At 40.4% G+C, this 14,456-nt stretch overlaps 1 pseudogene; it reads left to right on the plus strand.

Annotated features, from left to right (window-relative positions):
* Positions 1-1,960: 1,960 nt before the first annotated feature.
* Positions 1,961-7,216, plus strand: LOC100972861 (acyl-coenzyme A amino acid N-acyltransferase 1-like; annotated as a pseudogene).
* Positions 7,217-14,456: the final 7,240 nt, after the last annotated feature.

Below are 14,456 nucleotides of genomic sequence, written 5' to 3' on the forward strand. Positions count from 1 at the left end.
GAATTTAAGTGTGTGTAAAATGGTCAGTAGTGCTGTTTGTTAATGAGGTTATCAGGTGGGAGTGTGTACTTTGCAGAAAATCACTTTTTAAAAGTAAATGCAAAAAGACGTTTTCCCCTTGATCCTCTTCTACCTCTGATGACTAATCTCTTCTCTACAGTAGAGAATTGGGCATTGCTGTAGTTGGGATGTTTGACCCCTCCAAATCTCACGTTGAATTTGATCCCTACTCTTGGAGGTGAGGCCTCTTGGGAGGTATTTGGGTCATGGGGGCGAATCTCTCCTGAATGTTTTGTTGAGGTCCTTGTGGTAATGAGTGCATTCTCCCACTCTTAGTTCCTCTGAGAGCTGGTTGTTAGCAAGAGCCTGGCATCTTCCTGCCCTCTTTCTCTTGCTTCCTCTCCTCTCATGTGATGGCTGTACATGACGGCTCCCCTTCTCCTTCCACCATGAGTGGAAGCCGCCTGAAGCCCACATCAAGAGCAGATGCTGGAGCCATGCTTCTTGTACAGCCTGCAGAATCATAAGCCCCAAGTAAACCTCTTTTCTTTATAAATTACCCAGCCTCAAGTATTCCCTGATAGCATACACAACAAACTAAGACAGGCATCAATTGCTCTTTTCCTCCACCTGCACTACTGGAGCCTATTTATTTCCACAGAAGTTTTTCTGCACCCAAATACAAACCCCAAAGCCTTTATTTGGAATTATCCCCTAAATAAAATTAAGGACCCCTTGGAGAGTCAAACTTTTAGGGGGGACACCTATTACTGCTATTTCTGTGAAGATATTGTTGAAAAATGGTTCAGATGTATATGCCAAAGTCTCATGTAAGAAATATCTTTTAGAGCTAAAGATCTTTTTGGGAAGGGCCTCACTTTTTCCTTTCCCCTAAGGAACTGATAATCTTTTCTATGAGAATAGTTAGAACAACATAACTGACCAGGCAGCCCTTTTTCCTTTGTCTATCAGTAGATTGGCACCAAACTTACAACCCACAAAATGCCCTTCTTTTCATGTTCCAGGTTTTCTGTGATAAATACTTGTAATCCTAGTCCATATTTTCCCAAATCTTATTTTATTTAATTTTACTCTTTAACTGTTTTACTCTTTGTCAGTAAACAGATTCAAATCTTTTGTGGAATGGGGTACGGAGGAAAAAAGAAAGGAAGGAAGGGAGGGAGGGAAGAAGACCCCATTTTCCTTATAATAGAGCAGGGTACAAAGTGGCCAATCAAATGTATATGGTAGTCTCTTTACTACAAACAACACTGGCATTCATAACTCTATTAGAAAAGCATAATAGCAAAGACAAGAGCATGAAGTTTTATTTTCCCTTAAAAAGAAAAAACAATGGAAAATCTGCAAAGAGCTAGAGGTCTAACAATGGCAGGTAGGGATGACAGACTAAAAGGAAAATAACAACGACAATAACAGAGAGTGTGTTTATGTAAGTCTGTGCCCATAGCCATACCCAACAGGTGTGGGGGCTGAAAAGCAGTGTTGTTTCAGAGCCCTTTGTCATGTATTATCCCCCTTGGCTCCTAATACCTTGTAAAGATAGGTCATATGGGTATTATTTCAGCTGAAGAATTAAACCTTAATGTACTGAAAACCACAAAACTAAGATTTACTAGTGTTATAATGGGTAAGACAGAAGGCTGTGGTGTCAGATATAGCTTGAATTCCCACTTCTACTATCAACTACTTGTGAGACTTGGAGCATGCCATATAACCCGTTTCCTCATCTGTAAAATGAGAACAATGAGTACTTTCTGCATGTCTCTCTCTCCCTCCTCCAAAAGTTCTGCACATTTTTCACTAAGTTCCCAGAAGTTTAATTTGGTCAGACCTAATATAAACCTTGCCTTGACCTTTTCTTGGAATTTAAATCTCCAACTTAAAGTCTTCTCTCCCACTACAGAGGGTGAAGCACCACTTGGTCCCTTGCCAGTTGCCAATGTTCCAGCTGTCAGCCACCCCAGCAAGTGCCCTTGCAGATGATCCAGTGCATATCCAAGGGACAGGCCTGACCCCGTCCCAGGTGGTAACTCTGAAGGCCTCGCTGAAGGACGAGAAGAGGAATCTATTCTGATCCATGGCCTTCTACAGGGCTAATGAGGCTGGTGAGGTGGACCTGGAGCAGGCTCCCACATTTGGAGGTGACTACATGGGGGTACATCCAATGGGCCTCTTTTGGTCTCTGAAGCCTGAGAGGCCTTTCCGGAGGCTGCTCAAGCAGGATGTGATGAACAGCCCCTTTTGGGTCAGTCTGGACCTATATGACTCCATTTGTTTTCAAGATTCAGCCACTGTTCAGCCCAAGGCCAGCCAGACCGTGCAGCGCTGGTTCTCAGGCCCTGGGGTGCAGAGGCAGCAGATCCAAGAAGGTCCAGTGCAAGGAGCCCTTTTTCTCCCTCCAGGTGAAACTAATCTTTTGTGATACAGAAACCACCGTTAATGTGTATTAGTTCATTTTCATGCTGCTGATAAAGGCATACCCGAAAGCGGGAACAAAAAGAGATTTAATTGGACTTACAGTTCCACATGGCTGGGGAGGTCTCATAATCATGGCGGAGGGCGAAAGGCACTTCTTACATGGCAGCAACAAGACAGAATGAGGAAGAAGCAAAAGCAGAAACCCCTGATAAAACCATCAGATCTCGTGAGACTTACTCACTATCATGAGAATAGCACCGGAAAGACCAGCCGCTATGACTCAATTACCTTGCCCTGGGTCCCTCCCAATCGTATCTCCCAGAATTCCTTCTTTGACTCTGGGAATTCTGGGAGATACGATTCAAGTTGAGGTTTGGCTGGGGACACAGCCAAACCATATCATAATGGAAATAAAAACAGTAACAAATTGTATCAAATTATTAGAGAACCCGTATTTCCCATAAAGTTGTTTTTTTTTTTTTTTTGAGACGGAATCTCGCTCCATCGCCCAGGCTGGAGTGCAGTGGCGCCATCTCGGCTTACTGCAAGCTCCGCCTCCCAGGCTCACACCATTCTCCTTCCTCAGCCTCTCTAGTAGCTGGGACTACAGGCACGCGCCACGACGCCCGGCTAATTTTTTGTATTTTTTAGTAGAGACGGGGTATCACCGTGTTAGCCAGGATGGTCTCGATCTCCTGACCTTGTGATCCGCCCGCCTCGGCCTCCCAAAGTGCTGGGATGATAGGTGTGAGCCACCGCCCCTGGCCTCCCATAAAGTTTTAAAACTAATGTGCCTGTGTGTGTGTGTGTGTGTAATTTTGCTCACCTTGCATTTTCACGGCTATTTGACCTTTTTTTTGCTCTTTCTGATCCCATTCTCTTCTCTCTTTGCACTCGCAGGGGAAGGCCCTTTCCCAGGAGTCATTGATTTGTTTGGGGACATTGGGAGCCTAGTAGAATTTCGGGCCAGTCTTTTGGCTTCCCATGGTTTTGCAGTGCTGGCATTAGCATATTTTGCCTACAAAGACTTGCCTGACAAACTGCAGGAGGTGGACTTGGAATATTTTGAGGAAGCTGCCAACTTGCTACTAGCTCATCCCAAGGTATTTAAAATACTTTCCATTTTACCTTGGACAACTACAAAAAAACAAAATCACCAGTGTCTGCTCTGTTTTACCAATTTGCACAGACTTGGACACAGCAGAGCTGACAGTTAAATGGGGATGGTAATAACTGCCTTGAAAGATTGTTGAGTTGATTTGTGATCAGTTTTGTGCTTATTGGCACATAGAAGACAATAAATAAATAGTGGACATAATGTGATTATTTTTTAGTGGAAAAAAACCAAGATGCCTTTCATTTGAAGTGTTTGTAACTTATTCATAAGGGTCTCTTCAATGCTTTACTGTCACTCACCTCAAATCAGGAATTCTCTGATTTGACATGTTTTGAAACTTCAGTGATTATCTCTGCAGGGGGATAATGCTGTAGTAAGTCACACTGAAGAGTCCTGAAACTAAGATCAGGACAAAGGTACAAGATCAGGTCGGGAGTATCGGCAAAACTGACTTGACTGCATTACCTGACTAGCTGAATTAGCTTTTCAGTTAGTTTCAGAGCTAGGGGCAAAGTGAAGCATAGAGTAAGTGTCCAATGCCAAGAGCCAGGCTAGAGAAAGGAATCTGAAAAGGAAGGGTCATTTTAGCACTCTTTGTCAAGTGTGTCCTTCTACTATTGAAAACGTAGTTCATGGACCAGTGGCCACAGCATCACCTGGAAGCCTTCAGAAATGCAGCATCTCATTTTCCATCCCTGAAACAGCAAACTGCATATTAACAAGATCCTCAGGTGATTCTTATGCACATTAATGATTGAGAAGGACTGGAATAGTAACATTAACCTAGCTTCTTCTAAGAGGTAAATATTAGTTGAACTAGGATCTATTCTCTTGAGGAGTTCCAAAGTACTGCTATTTGTGCTAATGATTAAAAATAGAGGCCAGGCGTGGTGGCTCATGCCTGTAATCCCAGCACATTGGGAGGCTGAGGTGGGCTGATCACAAGGTCAGGAGTTCGAGACCAGCCTGGCCAATATGGTGAAACCTTGTCTCTACTAAAAATACAAAAATTAGCCAGGCGTGGTGGCAGACGCCTGTAGTCCCAGCTACTCCGGAGGCTGAGGCAGGAGAATTGCTTGAACCCAGGAGGCAGAGGTTGCAGTGAGCCGAGATCAGGCCACTGCACTCCAGCCTGGGAGACAGAGCGAGACTCTGTCTCCAAAAAAAAAAAAAAAAAAAAGAGAAACCCAGAAATAGATATCACAATATCAACAACATCAAGTATCAGGGTTGGTATTCTACTAAGTTTAACTTACTGTTTTGCAGATCAAAATGTTCAAATGTCAGCCATTTCTTGTGGATCAACTTAATAATGGTAAAACAATACTGGCTTACATTTGATGAGTGACTATTTGTTAGACTCTATGATAAACATTTTATATGCAGTCTCATGTAACATTCACAATAGCCTTATGAAGTACTATCAACAGCAACCTCATTTTTCAGATGAGAAAGCATATTTAAAGTAATGTGTCAAAACTACATAGGCAGTAAGTGACAGATACAATCTGATAAGGTCCTTGCTCCAAACCATTAAATTATCTTTGACTTCCTCAAATGTTTTATTCTTTTCCACCCCAACCCTGGAGAGCCTTGACTCTTCTCAAGGAGAGAGAGGATATGTTTCCTATTGGGACATTATCAACATCTTCATCTTTAGTGTTGAGAAAACATGTGTAATTTTTCTAAGCTTATTTGGGTCTTTTTAAAAGATTGCCTAAAAAGAATTAAATCCCAACTAAAATGTTTTCAAATTATTTTTTTTCCATTTCAGATTTAACTATTTGTGAAATTAATCTGAGGAAGAAAAGTCAACTGCAGATATTCAACTTAGATTTAGATTCAGGGGATAAGCTTCAATTTCCACCTTTGCCCCTTGATAATGTTGTGGCCTTAAGCAAATCTTTTAAGTTTCCTGAATCCAGTTTGGCTATTGGAAAGACCAGCTGAGATAATGTGTGTATAGCAGCTAGCATAGAGTAAACTCTGAAAAAAACCACTTTGTTATCTTTGCCCATCTATTTTCTTCCCTCTCTCCCCAAGTCTTCAACCAGTCACAAGTGTTTTAGGTTCTACTCCTGTCTTTCTCAAGGAGGACCTTCTTCGTCCTCCTTGAGATTGTTTTAGCCTACTAGTCAATTTCCGACTTCCAGTTACAGCCATCCTCCTTCACTCCCTTATTCATTAATCACACAGATGTTTCCCAATTTCCTTGGGGGACATTGTACAGTATCAGATTCTTGGGCCCACTCATACCTATGGGAACAGACACTTGAAAAATTGAGTTTCAGGAAGCTCAAATTTAAAAAAAAATCAGATGATTCTGATGACAGGAAGTGCTAGGGGCACAACTGTGAGCAAAATAAACAAACTAGGTCTTTAATTACCTGTCGTTGTCTGTCCAGAGTGCCCTTCCTTTCCCCCCTCATCTTTCAGACCTTTCATGTCCCCTCAGCTCCCTCAGTCTACCAGAGAACTAATGATCCTCCTCTATGAGCTACTACCTTTTCCTATTGGTACTACAATTCAATTATTTACTGAATCCAAGCCTTTTGTCTTTATACTCTCATTGCTTTCAGGATTAGCTGTTGAATTTATGGAGGTAATATATGGGCAAAACCTTTGTAGCTATAAAATGCTATTTAAATGTGAATTCCACTTACATAATATTTGAGAGAACCTGAAAAACACCTTTTTTTTCTGGCTAGAGACAAGAATTTTATTCTTCAGAAAGCTTACCTGGCTCTATTCTTGTAATGCCAAGCATCACTGGTTTGTTAGACTCTTTTTGCCCTTACAAAACTCTACTATTGATGAAGAGTGTTTATTTCTATTGTTTCACTTGATCCTCATAACAACCTTGCAAGGTCAGTATCACCCCTACAAGACAATAAAGGTTAGTGAGAGTTAAGTGGGTAACATTCTCAGTCCCAGGAGCTGGTAAATCTGAGTGCCAAGACTCGACCTTCTTTGACTCTTTCCATCATACTTATTTATTGGCATGCCCAGGACAGCTCTTTCTCAGCTTGTGACCTGTAGCAGATTCCCTTTATTTTGTGCTTCAGATCCAAAGGCCAGGAATTGGAGTGATCTCCGTGTGCAAAGGTGCCGAGATTGGCTTGGCTATGGCCTGCTACCTGAAGCAGGTGGTGGCCACCGTCTGCATTAACGGGCCCAACGCCAGCTTTGAAGTTCCACTCAGATACGGGGATCTGATTGTGACACCCATCAGCTCAGCTCAGCTCAGGAGCGCCTGCAGGTCCACATCTCTGGAGCTGTGCGCCTCCGCCACTGTAAGGGAGACTCCCCGAGATGAGCTCCATCAGCAGAGTGTGCTTCCTGTTGAAAAGGCTAGGGGTTGGATTCTTTTCATCGCTGGGGAGAGTGACGAATGCCTGGATAGCAAAGCGTACGCTGAGCAGGCCGCAGCTGCAGAGCCATGGCAGAAGCAGCGGGAGGATGCTGGTGTACCTTGGGGCAGGCCACCTCCTAGAACCGCCCTATGCTCCCTTGTCCTTCGCGTCCTGGAACCCGGGCATTTCCAGGCCTTTGCTCTGGGGAGGAGACGCTGCTGCTCATGCGGCAGCCCAGGAGCACGCCTGGGGGGAGATCCAGAAATTCTTCAGGCAACACCTCATTAAGACCAGAAGCAAACTCTGAGCAAAAGCTGAGTGATGTTGGGGTGGACAGAGGCTGGAGTGCGGGTGGGAGGATAACGAGGATAAGGCAAGAACACAGTGGGGAGAGGGGGCTCTCCTAGTCTGGCTGGATTCACAGTCATCTTGAATCAACTGGAAGGTGGTCAGACAAAAATCAAAGGACCGGGCACACATTCATGGGAAGTATTTCTCATAAATTGGTACGTGTTTCAAATTTTTGTAAATTGAATCCTAGTTTACACGAACTAAAGCACATTATTATTTCAAAATGGTGATACCCTTGCAAATTTTTTTATTGTTTGTTTTTGTTGTTGAGACAGAGTCACATTCATTCACCCAGGCTGGAGTGCAGTGCCAGGATCATGGCTTACTGTAGCCTCAAACTGCCAGGCTCAAGCTATCCTCCCACCTCAGCCTCCTGAGTCACCGGGATTACAGGTGTGTATCACCAAGCCCAGCTAATTTTTTTTGGAGAGACAGGATCTGGTTAGGCTGGCCTCAAGTAATCTTCTTGCCTCTGCCTCCCAAAGTTCTGAGATTAAAGGCATAAGCCACTACACCTGGCCCCTTGCAAACTGAATAATCTTCTATACCCCCGTTAGCAATACCCTGGGCCCAGGCATTGCCAATCTAGATAAATTCCCTAGAAACTCCAAGTTACTGACAGAAATACATTTTCTGTTTAAACGATTTTGAATTGCGTTTCTGACACTTGATATGAAAAGTTCTAAAACCACCATTAAGTATAATGCTTGCTATAGATTTCCAGTAGAGTCTTATTTTTTTTAGAATAGTGATGCTTCTATTTATTCCTAAAATATATATTTACCATTTTAATAAAATTGAATTTTATCAAATGCCTTTGTGGCATTTATTAATTAAATGAGTTAATATTTTTTAAAGCTGTTAGAACAGTGCCTGGCACACAGCAATTACTATTCTAGAGTTAGCCATTATTATTTTCATAAAGCTGTCCTTCTCCAGTCTGTTAGTGAGGTGAATTTCATTCATTAATGGACTCATTTTTCTTATGTATCTAATTTTAATAAATTAATTTCTCATATTGATTAATGTGGGTTTTAAAATTTGTTTTAGAGCCAATCTGGACATTTATATTTTTTCAGAATTGCACCCATGTTTTCTAGAACACATTTTTCTCTTACAATTTTTGATATGGCCCCTATTGTTTATATGCATGTTTTCTTTTTCTTCTCAGCCTGATTTGCCAAATATTTCTCTTTTATTCATCTTTTCCAGGGACAGTTTTTGGTTTATTTTTTGGTCAAATTGTTTTTTACTGATTCATTGATTTCTGATTTTTAGAAATAAATTATTTTCTGCTGCCGCTTTTGTATTTTCCTGGCTTTGTGATATGCAGTGCTCTCATTTCATTAATTTCTAAGAAAGTTCTGATTTACTTTTTGTTCTGTTTAAACCCAAGAGTGATTTTGCAAAAGTACAAAGTGTTATCCTGTAAATAATTTGCCATTACTAGGAGGAGGGGAGGAATGTCACTTTGCAATGAAGGAATCAGATTATTACCACCTGAACTCACTGCTTAAGTTTAGCATCTGTAAAAGGGGTCAGTGACATATGCTTCATGATGGGATGTAATGTGGAGGACCCAGCACTGCTTAGAACTACTCCTAATGACAGTTTCAGGAGTCGTGAAACTAATCCTAGGAGTAGGCTTGAAACTAATCAAGCCTTTAATAATTAATTAATAATTACTATGGTATCTGGAGAACAAGGTAAATGGCCCTACAAGTTAACAAATCCAGAGTATGGGTCATTCTACGGGACAACTGCCTTGTTTCTTCAACAAGTTAATTACGTGAAAAAAAGAAAGGCTAGAGTGGGCTGGGGCAATTAACTTCAGAACTAAAAGAGACTTGAGACATATCAACAAAATGTGATGTGTGGCCCTGGTTTGAATAAAGTAACTGTAAAAAGACATTTTGGGGATAATTCGAGAAATTTGAATATGGACTGGATATTAAATGATACTAAGGAATTGTTATTATCTTGTTAGGTGTAATAATACCATTGTGGTTATGTAAAAAAGTCACTATTTAGAGATGCGTTCTGACATATTTAGCATAATAGAGTCATGACATCTGGTAATTTAAAATACTATGGAAATATGGCAAAATGTGAATAATTATTAAGTTTAGATGATGGGTGTAGTCAAGTTTGTTATATTATCTATTTTTATGTGTGCCTGCAATTTTTCATAATAAAAAGCTAAAAAAAGAGATATATTCAAGATATTTACCTTTCTGTCCCCAAAGACCAGAATGTTAGTATGTACTACATCTTTTTCTCCATGGAATTCCCCCATTAATTTCAGATTATTTTTAACAATAATAACTATGCTTTAATAATTTCCTTGCTGTTTCTTTTTATAAATACAGCAATAACTTTGGCATCCTTGCTCTGTCTTACAATTCATTTTTAAGAAATTCTTGGCTTTACTTTTATTTTGCCATTTGTTCAAAGTACAAGCTCACATAATTCCTTGAAAGATTCATATTCATTTGAATCTTAGTACATCTGAAAATGTCTATCTTTTGCTCTGACATGTTAATGATAATTTTTATAGAGAAATAATTTGATATTAACAATTATTTTCCTTCAGCACTTTGGGGTTTTTTTCGGTGACAATTTTTGCCAGTGAGAAGTCTGATTCTCGTTACTTCATGGGATTTTTTCTCTCTCTCTCTGGAAGATTTTTACAATTTTCTCTTTGTTCTGAGATTTCATCAAGATATGACTAGGGTTAGGTTTATTAGTACTCTTTAAATTTATCTTGACTGGCACTATATGGCCTATTTCAAACTAAAAACTTGTTTCTATGTTATAGTTTGAATGTATGGCGTCCCTCCCAATTTCAGGTGTTGAAACTTAATGTTCAACACTTAATGTAATGTAATATACATTAAGTTCCAACACCTGAAAATGGGAGGGTTGCCATACAATGTAATAGTATTAACAGCTGGGGCCTTTTAGAAGCGATTAGGCCATGAGGCTTCCTCCCTCGTGGATGAGGTTAGGGTTCTTATAAAAAGAGGCTTCATGGAGCGTTTGGTCTTTATGCTTTCTGCCACATAAAGACACGGTGTTCCTTCCCTTGAGGATTCAGCAACAAGGCACCATCTTGGAAACAGAGCAGTCCTCACCAGACAACTGAACCTGCTGGCACCTTGATTTTGGACTCCCAGCTTCTAGAACTGTGAGAAATGCTTTTCTCTGTTTTATTAAGCACCCAGTCACATGTATTCTGTTATAGCAGCACAAACGAACTAAGACAATCTGTCTTCAGCTTTAGGACATTTGCTTCTGTTAATTATCTGACCACTTCACCTTCTCCATTTTTTCTGTTCCTTCCTTGGAACTCCTATTAAGAGGATTTTGGAGCTTCTGGATTCATTCTCCGTGAATATTAAAATTTTCTCTTACTTTTCTCTCTACTTTCCCCTCCTGCATTCTTGGAGAATTTTACAGTTTAACTGTTCAACCCACTAACTTGTTTTTAAGGTGTGTCTAATCTATTTAGCTAATCTCTTGGGTTTTATTTTGATCATTTTTAATTTTCATGTTCTATAATTGGATCTGATTCTTAAAATGTGTTCTTGTTTTATAGATATGTCATCCTTTCTTATTACTCCTTTTACCCATGGCTTTCATGAATACATCCAGGTTCTATTGTGGGTGTTGTCATTATATTTAAAAAACAAAATGAACTGGAGTTCCCTCATTGGGATCAGCACCACCCAGGTCTTACTTTTCAGGGATCTGATTTCAGCAAAATGAAATGTGGTTTTTTTTTTTTTTCAGCTTTCTTCTTTGCAAGGTTCTGCTGGAATCTTGGCTCCCGGGTTTGCCTTCTAGGCTTGACTTAATTTTGCCAAATGTACAGAAATTAGTTTTCAAGGTTGTCACACTTAAATCCCTCAAATGATGAATTAATTCCACAAGTGGTGACTGGTTAGTTATCCCTAGGTATGGATCTCATTGGGCCCAGGCCCTGAACCAGAGAAACCTTCACCAGACAATGGGCTGCTGTGGTGGAGCTGCACCTGCTCACCCGCACACTTAAACCCCATGGCTGCTGAAGAGCAAAAAATGCCAAGATGAGAAAACACCTGACTGCACCATCCCTACAAAGACAGAAAGAAACTTTTGGCTGCCAAGAGGGGGAATAAAAAGGGGACATATTTTGTATAGAAATACATATAAGAAGTCTGTGTGACTTTAGTGAGTCTGGATTTATCCAATCCTGAAATACTAAAAAACATCGCTTGAAGTTGAAAAAAACTTTTGGCCTTATAGGACAATTCAACAGAGAAATTACTTTGTATAACAGCATTAAACATCATCCCAAAGGAAGAGTTGTTCTCTGTTCCAAAGAACATGCAGTAAATTGATAGATGGACATTCCATTAAGGTTAATAGGGAAATGTAAGCACATCTTCCTTTTAAAGAGAAAGAGAATGCTTTTGAGGAAAAGAGCTTTACCCTCAGCCTCCCCTCCATTGATCACATGGTTTTACTTGGCTTGATAGGAAAGCCACAAAATGTAACTTTTTATAGATGCTGACACACAGGATACCAAAATGACAAGCCAGGATGAGCACAGAGGCACTAGTTTGGCGAGGTGCAAAAGTTAATTTTCCTGGCAGAGTCATTTCTAGTGTTAGAAGTGTGTGTGGTGTTACCTGGGTTTCCATGAGAAGTAAAACTGTTATGGGTCAGTGGGCTAGAGAGTAAATCCAAATTCAATTTATTTTCCTTTCCAGCTTTTCATCTATCACCAGGCTCCTATGAGTTGGGGGAATCAGATCTGGAAAAGTGTTCTCTAGGAAGAAAGTGTTTATTGAAAGCTATGATCCCACCACATACAATCGGGTCTCAAACTCTGTTGAGTCTGCTTCCTAGATATTTTTCATATCTTTCCAATGCATGTTCTCTTTACCATTACTGCCACTACCCTACATCAATCATAATCATGCTTAGTCCAACACAATACCCTCTTACACTTTCTACACACAGATGTAGCCCAGAGGGATCCTTTAAAAATACAAATCTAACTATGCCATTCTCCTGTTTACTGAGGGCTTCCTGTCCACTGAGGGCTTCTTACCATTTTAGGATAAATTCAAAGTCCATAACAAGTCCTCCAAGATCTCTGATCTTCAGTATCATTAAATATCTTTTTCCCCTTTACTCACCAGTCAGCCTTCAGTTCTTCACATGTATAAAGCTCTTTCCTGCCTCAGGGCTTTTGTATGTGCTGTTCCCTTGGCCTGATATGACTTTCCTTAGGGTTTCTGTCTCATTACCTCCTTATTCTGAATAGCCCAATATGTATGTCACTTCTTTAGAGAAGCCTTAACTGATAACTCTATCTTCCCTGTCTAAATCAGGAGTCCCTTAAAAACATTTATATATTAAATATTTTGTGTTGGTTCTCCTCTTATCCCACTCGACTCTAAGCTTTGTAAGGGTAAGAAATAGGTCTGTTTATTTTGTTATGTATCTCCAGTTCTTCACATGATCTTAGCACATAATAGATGCTCATTAAGTACTTATTGAATAAGTGAATGCATCTATCAATTCTGGAACAATCTGGATCAAGAATGAGGATGTGAGCAAGGGATTTGGTATTTATTTAAAAATCCCTATAGTAGTATAGGGGATGATAGTAAATGACATGCTAATTCTAGTACATGTCTTGAATTCAACAGAGCATGTTGTGGGAAGCCAGGGACCCCACACGGAGGGACCGGCTGGAACCACAGCAGAGGAACATAAGTTGTTAAGATTTCATGGACATTTATCAGTTCCAAAATAATACTTTTATAATTGCTTACGCCTGTAATCTCTTAATCCTGTTATCTTCATAAACTGAGGATGTATGTCACCTCAGGACCACTGTCATAATTGTGTTAACTGTACAAATTGATTGTAAAACATGTGTTTAAACAATATGAAATCAGTGCACCTTGAAAAAGAACAGAACAACCGTGATTTTTAGGGAACAAGGGAAGACAACCACAAGGTCTGACTACCTGTGGGGTCAGGCAAAAAGAGCCATATTTTTCTTCTTGTAGGGAGCCTATAAATGGATGCGAAAGAAGGAGACATATTGCAAAATTCTCTTCCAAGCAAGGAATATTAATATTAATACCCAGGGAAAGGAATGCATTCCTGGGGGGAGGTCAATAAACAGCCACTCTGGGAGTGTCTGTCTTGTGTGATTGAGATAAGGACTGAGATAAGCCCTGGTCTCCTGCAGTACCCTCAGGCTTACTAGGATGGGGAAAAACTCTGCCCTGGTAAATTTGTGGTCAGACCGGTTCTCTGCTCTCGAACCCTGTTTTCTGTTATTTAAGGTGTTTATCAAGACAATACGTGCACCGCTGAACAAAGACCCTTATCAGTGGTTCTGTTTTTGCCCTTTGCCCTGTGATCTTTGTTGGACTCTTATCAGTAGTTCTGCTTTTGCCCTTTGTCCTGTTCCCTCAGAAGCATGTGATCTTTGTTAGATCCTTAGTAGTAGTTCTGCTTTTTGCCCTTTGAAGCATGTGATCTTTATACCTACTCCCTGTTCTCACACCCCCTCCCCTTTTGAAACCCTTCATAAAAACTTGCTGGTTTTGAGGCTCAGGCAGGCATCACAGTCCTACTGATATGTGATGTCACCCCCAGCAGCCCAGCTGTAAAATTCCTCTTTTTATACTGTCTATCTTTATTTCTCAGCCTGCTGACACTTATGGAAAATAGAAAGAACCTATGTTGAAATTTTGGGGGTGGGTTCCTCTGATAAGAGCAGGAATAGTATAATGACCATAATGTAACCTTCTCCTTAAAACAGACTTCGGCAATCTGGTATTTGATGTATTTACCTCTAAGACACTGAACACATTTGAGAGGTTCTGGCAGTTGCCTGTAATAGGGAGTCTAATCAGATTTTTGAAACAAAAATGCCACTTGTGGTTCTTTCACTCTTTATATCATCCCAGTGATCCCTACTCTCTTGCATCTTGAGGGTAGAATTTTGCCTGCTTGCATTCTCTGATTCAGTACAGAATACATATTCTCTCCTAAAGGGCTATATTTTCAGCTACATATAGCCCATCTGTCTATCACAGCCTGATAGGGAGATATTTAGAACTTACCAAAAGGGGCACCCACATGTTTAGCTGGTAAGTGCAGTTTCCTCACCATTGTTAGTCCTG

This window comes from Pan paniscus, chromosome 11, assembly GCF_029289425.2.
Source record: "Pan paniscus chromosome 11, NHGRI_mPanPan1-v2.0_pri, whole genome shotgun sequence".
Taxonomy (NCBI): Eukaryota; Metazoa; Chordata; class Mammalia; order Primates; family Hominidae; genus Pan; species Pan paniscus.